Raw genomic sequence first — 8,391 nt, 5'->3', positions numbered from 1 at the left:
TTCACACCGTAAACGAACCGTACCAGAGTTCGTTTGTAACCGTACCGAGACCACCTCTTCAGCTGGGTCTCGGTTCGATTGTTTGGTCCGCACCCGAGTTCGATTGCTGTATTCACACCTGCCCAAAAGGTCCGCACCAAGGGGGGAAACGAACTAGAGTTCTATTCAATCGAACATGAAGTTTCTTTGTATGTTGATTTTTATTTTACAACGAAAACCTGGCTCTGTTAAAAGTTCGATGTCATGCCAACAACAACAATAACCATATATTTCTTTAAAGTTGGAATTTGACCGCTAATGTTGTGTTTTGACAGATTTTGATTTCTGACCAAAATTCAAACTTGGAGCTGATTTAAAGACATCAACTCTTGTATTGATTCACATCCACAATTCAATGTCGGTCCAGTGTTGGAGGTTGGTCCAACATGTGAGTTGATGTCAAACATATTGGGGTCTGACGTCATACCGATGTTTGGGAGATTTACCCAAAATCGGGTTGACGTCATAACCCAACGTCAGTCTGACGTCAATATCCAACATAGGAACGACGTAGCATTTTGGTTGAAAATGAAAATCGGGTTTACGTCATAATCCAACGTCAGTCTGACGTCAATATCCAACGTAGGAACGACGTTGCATTTTGGTTGAAAATGAAAATCGGGTTGACGTCATGACCCAACGTCAGATTGATGTCAATATCCAACGTTGGAAAGACGTTGCTTTTTGGTTGAAAATGAAAATCAGTTTGACGTCATAACCCAACGTCAGACTGACGTCAATATCCAACTTAGGAATGACGTTGCACTTTGGTTGAAAATGAAAATCGGGTTGACGTCATAATCCAACGTCAGTCTGACGTCAATATCCAACGTAGGAACGACGTTGCATTTTGGTTGAAAATGAAAATCGGGTTGACGTCATAATCCAACGTCAATCTGACGTCAATATCCAACGTTGGAACGACGTTGCATTTTGGTTGAAAATGAAAATCGGGTTGACGTCATAACCCAACGTCAGTCTGACGTCAATATCCAACGTTGGAACGACGTTGCATTTTGGTTGAAAATGAAAATCGGGTTGACCTCATAACCCAACGTCAGAGTAACGTCAATATCCAACGTTGGAAAGACGTTGCATTTTGGTTGAAAATGAAAATCGGGTTGACGTCATAACCCAACGTCAGATTGACGTCAATATCCAACGTTGGAAAGACGTTGCATTTTGGTTGAAAAAGAAAATCGGTTTGACGTCATAACCCAACGTCAGACTGACGTCAATATCAAACGTTGGAACGACGTTGCATTTTGGTTGAAAATGAAAATCGGGTTGACGTCACAACGTCAGAGTGACGTCAGTATCCAACGTTGGAAAGACGTTGGATTTTGATTGAATATGAAAATCGGGTTGACGTCATAACCAAACGTCAGAATGACGTCAACTTCCAACGTTGGAAAGACGTTGCATTTTGGTTGAAAATGAAAATCGGGTTGACGTCATGACCCAACGTCAGATTGATGTCAATATCCAACGTTGGAAAGACGTTGCTTTTTGGTTGAAAATGAAAATCAGTTTGACGTCATAACCCAACGTCAGACTGACGTCAATATCCAACTTAGGAATGACGTTGCATTTTGGTTGAAAATGAAAATCGGGTTGACGTCATAATCAAACGTCAGTCTGACGTCAATATCCAACGTAGGAACGACGTTGCACTTTGGTTGAAAATGAAAATCGGGTTGACGTCATAATCCAACGTCAATCTGACGTCAATATCCAACGTTGGAACGACGTTGCATTTTGGTTGAAAATGAAAATCGGGTTGACGTCATAACCCAACGTCAGTCTGACGTCAATATCCAACGCTGGAACGACGTTGCATTTTGGTTGAAAATGAAAATCGGGTTGACCTCATAACCCAACGTCAGAGTAACGTCAATATCCAACGTTGGAAAGACGTTGCATTTTGGTTGAAAATGAAAATCGGGTTGACGTCATAACCCAACGTCAGATTGACGTCAATATCCAACGTTGGAAAGACGTTGCATTTTGGTTGAAAAAGAAAATCGGTTTGACGTCATAACCCAACGTCAGACTGACGTCAATATCAAACGTTGGAACGACGTTGCATTTTGGTTGAAAATGAAAATCGGGTTGACGTCACAACGTCAGAGTGACGTCAGTATCCAACGTTGGAAAGACGTTGGATTTTGATTGAATATGAAAATCGGGTTGACGTCATAACCAAACGTCAGAATGACGTCAACTTCCAACGTTGGACAGACATTGGATATTGACATCAGACTGACGTTGGGTTATGACGTCAACCCGATTTTCATATTCAATCAAAATCCAACGTCTTTCCAACGTTTGGGTCCAACGTCAATCTAACGTCATATTGACGTCCGGTGCCTGCTGGGAGAGTTTGTTTGTAACCGTACCGAGACCACCTCTTCACCTGGGTCTCGGTTCGATTGTTTGGTCCGCACCCGAGTTCGATTGCTGTATTCACACCTGCCCAAAAGATCCGCATCAAGGGGGGAAACGAACTAGAGTTCTATTCAATCGAACCAAACAAGGCAGGTGTGAATACACCCTTAAATAAAGCATTCCTTTCCTAACATTATAAATGTCTCTACTGTCAGTTTTGAACAATTTAATGCATTCTTGCTAAATAAAAGTTTTTTTTTTTTTTCATAAATTCTCACACTTTTGAACAGTAGTGTATACTAAGGAAGTTCTGTTAAACTCGTGAGTGCACATCCATTTGCACCAAAGGGGATTTTTTTTTATATACACTTGGCACCTACTTCCATGGAAAACAATGAAAACAGCCAGAAGAATATAACTATAGTGTATTTCGAGAAGTAAAAAATTAAAGGGAAAGAGAAAATGAAGCCAGATGACATTCCATAGGGCTTTAATAACCCTTAAGAAGTAGGATTTGGGCTGTACAGAGTGCAGACTTGCCTCCAGGGCAGGGATATGACCTTCTCTCTAAGGCCTCCATGATCAATACAGGCCTTTCAGTCAGCGCTGGACCTGATCCCAAGCTAGTCCCATCCACACTGGGACAACAAGAGAGCATGCCAGAGCAGCCAGCCCAAGGCCATGCATCTGCTCTAGAGATAGTCCTCACAGACAAGCCACCCCCATATTAAAAGCCCCTTTGAGGTGGTTATGAGCTCTATGGCACAAAACAAAGATTTCATCCATCATGGGAAAGCCCATGGTACATTTAGGAATGAAAGTGTCTGAGGAAAGTTGAGGAGGTCTCTTCAAACATTTGGAGGAAACAGATGAGGATAATCAATGAAACATGAAGTGCAGAAACATAAAATGAAGGCCGTAGACGAAGGAGTCCACCTGGAGACATGGAGTTTTTTGTTGTTTTTGTCCTGAAGCGTCAGACTCCCTCTTTAGTCTATGGCTGTATTTATCCAGTAAAAAATGTGTTTCGTATTTTAAGTGTGAAGTGCAGATATGCACATTAACCAGGCCATATTCCTTCCACACAGGGTTTGTTTGCAACATGTGTCTATTTTCTCTCTTGGTCACAAACACATGATAGAGACGGTAAAATGCATTTATCATTATAAAGATAGGTTGCTTGGTGTGGTGGGAGGAGCAAACGACAGACACGGTGGGTGTGGTGTCAGACCTCTGAGAGGCTTTATTAACATAAAAATCAACATAAAATGTTCAAAGAGGGGAATAAAGTGCCAATGGGGATAAAATTGTCTAAAATAAATAGGGGATATGGTGTCCTTGTGCTGGGGCATGTGCACGGTTCTCAGATGGGTTGGTCCAGGTAAAGGGTGCAGGGTCCCTGCGGCTGCACGCGCTCTCCTCTTCAGTCCAGGACGCTAGGGGCGGCAGCTTCTCCAGGGACTCATCTTCCCAAGGACCTCGGTGCAAGGCGGCCCAATCATTCTCAGAACTGACGCCAGCGATGCGTGCATCCCTGCATGGGGATACGGGTCTGGCATATCTCTATAGAACATTTGTATATTTAATATTTATATAAAGCACATGCTAGGCTATATCAAGCGCACAATCATCTGCATTATTTCCAGTTTCATGGAAATTGAGCAAAAGCAAATAGAGAGGTCAAGACCAAGAAGAAAGAGAATGTTTGCTTGCTGCATCCAGGTTGTTAAAAGTGTAATGGATGTTTTAATTGCATTATTTATTCAAAGACAAGGCTATTACATAATGGAAATAGACTGGATCAGCATATTCGCTGGTAAGAAAATAAAAGGGAGTTATTACATAAGGGAAGTTATTGTTCTATTAAATGTAGTTTGAAATTGCTCTGGGGAGGAGGAAGGGGTGATATATGCCAATTTGACGAAAGGAGCTTGGAAGAGAAGTGAAAGAAGATCAGACATCTTGCCTCAATTATCTAATTGGATTTGGCTCTCAATAGGTAGCCTAATTTCCAAATGACTGTGCAGTTGCTTGGACTAAAAGCACCACCAAAAATGGGTTAAGCCCTCCCCTTAAATGGAGAACTGACAGGATACCTGACAAGGCAAGGCAGTTCCTGGATTTTATTTATTTTTGTGTATGAAAAAAGCATATAGAAAAGGCTATGCTTTTTTTCCTTCTCACTTTTCAGTTTCACAAATACAGTGAACTTTGCCTGCTAAAGTCAAACTTTTTAGTTAAGCTAAGTTGGCTAGACTTGGTTTAGTTTAGTTGGCTGGACAGACACACTTCTCTGGACACAAAGTACACTGTAAAAACTAAAGGAGCCTCAAGTATCCTGTCGGATACTCAAGGAACTTCAAAATGTAATTTTGGTGCCTCAAAGCTCTTTTTCCTATAGTAGGGTTACTGGAGGACCATTGACAATCTTTGAGGTTCTTGCTGGAACTTATGGGATCCTTTAAGCACTTTGTATTTACTTCAGAGGTTCTGGAGTCACCTTTTCATTACCATGAGACCTCGAAGTGCTTTGGGGGAAAATAGAGGAACCTGAATGCGATAAAAGGGTTATTGGAAGATCTTTTAACATTCAAGTGGTTCCTGGAAGATCTCTTATGTTAAAGCCAGCATCTGGAGGAACCCAATGGTTCAGTGAGGCCCGAATTAGATTATTATTCTATTATTATTATTATTATTATTATAGGCTACTTAAGTTTGATTCAGAATACATACCCAGGTGAAAAAGACGTACTATTAAATGTATTAAAAATGTACTTGAGTGTGTTTTTAGTAGACCTACAATACAAATATAGCCTACTTTAATGCATTTTTATTATTATTATTATTATTATAGGCAAGTTTGATTCAGTATACATACCCAGGTGGAAAAGATGTACTATTAAATGTATTAAAAAAAATGTGCTTGAGTGTGTTTTTAGTAGACCTACAATACAAATATACTTTAATGCATTTTTAATACATTTAACAGTAACTATAGTCTTTTTCACTTGGGTAGCTTACATATATTTAGTATAGGCCTATTTTATTAAGTCATTTAAACCTTAAACAACAACACTAAATAATAATAATATTATATGAAGAAGAAGAAGCAGGAGGAGAAAAGTATTATTCTGTCACGAAACTGCTGCTATTCCTCTGCTGTCGTCGCTTCAGTGATCCTCGCGCTGCTCGCGCGCAACAGAGCTCAGCTGATCGTCATCAGAAAGTAACGGCTCCTCTCATCAAAGCTTCCGCCGTTTGTTCGGCTCTCCATTACAAGGTTTGTAAACTCGCCAAATAAATATAAATACAGAGTCTACTCACTATTCAAACACACACATATATCTAAACTAAATTTATTATACATTACTACGTTTTTACAGTGTTTACCACTCGTTTATTGCACAGTATCTGGTATGAAGGTTTTAGCCGCGATGCTAACTACGTTGATCTAATGAACAAATGGAAATTATTGACTTATTGTCTTACATTGATTTAGTCATTCAATTCAACATATTTTGTACAACTGTGTCTTCAAATTGCTGATATAGCCTAACTAATTTAGAAAATTCTCTGATTCTTGGCGTTTGTTATGAATAACAAATACAGGTTATAGTTTGGTCTGTTTTTGTTTAGCCTAACTTTACTACAGGTGCCCTCATTCTCTCAAATACCATTTTAAAGCCATTTACTGGTCAATAAATATTATGTTGTGAATAATCAGCTTTGTTCTTTTGTTTCCCCAGAACAACCATTACATTTCTAAAATAATCTGAACATTTCAGTGGCAACATTGAATTACAGTAAGTTACCTGCACCACATGCAAGTACTTTATTACTATGAACTTTCTCTGTGTGAAATTGTATTGTTTGACTGTGTACTTGTGTTTTTTAATCAGTTACTCTCTGAAAATCTTTTCTCATGATCTCAAATCTCATTCATGTTACTCAGAAAAATAATATCACAGGTTTGATTCACAAAAAATGCTATAGACATTTTAACTCTGAATTATAACTTCAAGTTTAGTCTTTTTCGACAAAAAAATAAATAAATAGGAAAAAGCTATTAGGCTTCAGAAGACTTGCAACACAACCCATAACACATGAGTTGTGAACTCATTGATTATTTTTAGGATCTTTTCTGGGACATTTTTGGAGCTTAACCATTTTTACATAAATTGTTGCATTGAATTGAACTAGACAAGTGTGCATAAGAATGGTTTCATGAATGATTTACACAATTGTTTTCTGCTTGTGTTTCATGCAGTGTCAGCGATCGGTGACTGGGGTTGCATTATGCCTGAGATCTGCTTTTGGGTTCCACAGACAGAAAGTCAAACAGGTCTGGAACGTCACAAGGCTGAGGAAATTATTAAAATTTCACAACTATCAGTTTAATAACCTTACTAACAGTACATTTTGTACTTTGCAGGGATCTCAGTAAGCTGAAATACAAGTTTGATCAAGAATAAAAATCCTCCTGTAGACCTGAAAATCATCGAAGTGCCTGGACCATCCACCAGAAAAGAGGAAAAACAAACGGAAAACGATGCTGTACCTTTTCACTTTTCTAACTCGTTAAGTACCTCACACCAACTTGGTCCCATAGTGACATTTTTGACCACAAACGAAATTGCTGATCGTGTGAATTCATATTGAAATGACTGAATTCACCAGTGAACATTCACAGAACAACAGATCATTTTACTGCACCTTAACTCTGTTTCCGGGTCGAAGCCTCTACTTCCTCTATCTTGTTTCATGAGAATACTCAACAACCATTTATGAATACTGTTGATTCAAGTCACACATTTAAGCTTTTCAAAAGCCATAGTGTATTACAGTCTCCAGTCTAACGGCATCCCAGACTTAAACATTTTATGATTCAAAATAGCTGAATAACTAACCATCAGAGATTTCAGTATAGAGATAAAGGTTACAGCACAATGAGTGTATATTAGCACTGTTGTTTGTTTTTGGCATCTGATAGAGCTTTTGGACTTGGAAACAGTGATGTCAGACTAACCATCGGACTGAAACACAAATGTTTTAAAGTTAAGTAAAGATGGACATTTTTAATTAGTTCAAATGTAATTTTTTTACATTGATTTATTTAGTGAAACATATGTGTTTCCATGCATTTTGTTGAGATGTCTTTTCTTGTTTATCTATTGTATATACATGGTTGATTATTCATGTTGCTTATGTATTATACTATTTTTTTGTGTAGTCATTGATATTAATCTGTAGTTAGCTTTTTTCCCCATGTGCATGGAAGTGTATGTATAAAAATGAATATCAAATATGTAATAAACAATTCTTATTTTGTATTTGGTTCAATTTGTTTATTATAATAGAAGTCAAAGGTAACCATAGTAATAACATGAAATTAAATATTTAAAAAAAAAATGAAATTTGGTTCCTGGAGGCACCCACAGTGGTTCCACACAGTGCCTAATATAAGAGTTCCTCAGGAAACCTGTGTGGTTCCTCAGAGAACCGGCCCTTTTTAAAGGGTGCCTAGAGGATCTACAGACGGTTCCGCCGGTGTGGCAAAGTGAAGAACCCCAAAAGGTTCCTCCAGGCACCTTTTATTTTTACAGTGTAGATGTGTTTCTGCTCAAATAAGCTTCTACAGTCAGATTGTGGTTGCCATTGAGACTTCAGAATTTATTTTAAATTTCAATTAATAAAATTTTTGCTTATCTGATTGGTTATTATTATTATTTTCTTTATATAATCTTTCTATAAAGAAAACGTTGTCCTGTTTCTCCCTGGATGTGTCTAATTAAAGAATATGCAGTGTTCTTGTGTTTTTTTTTTGTTTTTTTTTGGGGGGTTTTTTTGTTTTTTTTTTTTTGTTTTTTTGTATTTTTAGAGGGTGGTAAAGCCAGAGAGCAAGAGGAGAAACTACTATGAGATATTTTTTTTTACTAAGCAACAGAGAAATTAATTCCACCTTTT

The 8,391-nt window shown here is 38.1% G+C and overlaps 1 long non-coding RNA gene across 1 annotated transcript; it reads left to right on the top strand.

Moving 5' to 3' along the window:
- Positions 1–5,633: 5,633 nt before the first annotated feature.
- LOC308700573 lies at positions 5,634–7,476 on the top strand. The gene is made up of 4 exons (XR_014031323.1): positions 5,634–5,707; positions 6,174–6,230; positions 6,695–6,769; positions 6,860–7,476. It is a non-coding gene; the product is annotated as an uncharacterized lncRNA (long non-coding RNA).
- The last annotated feature ends 915 nt before the right edge of the window (positions 7,477–8,391 follow it).

Source organism: Scardinius erythrophthalmus (assembly GCF_964197995.2).
Source record: "Scardinius erythrophthalmus genome assembly, chromosome: 13".
Lineage (NCBI taxonomy): Eukaryota > Metazoa > Chordata > Actinopteri > Cypriniformes > Leuciscidae > Scardinius > Scardinius erythrophthalmus.
This window is presented reverse-complemented; position numbering and strand designations above follow the sequence as displayed.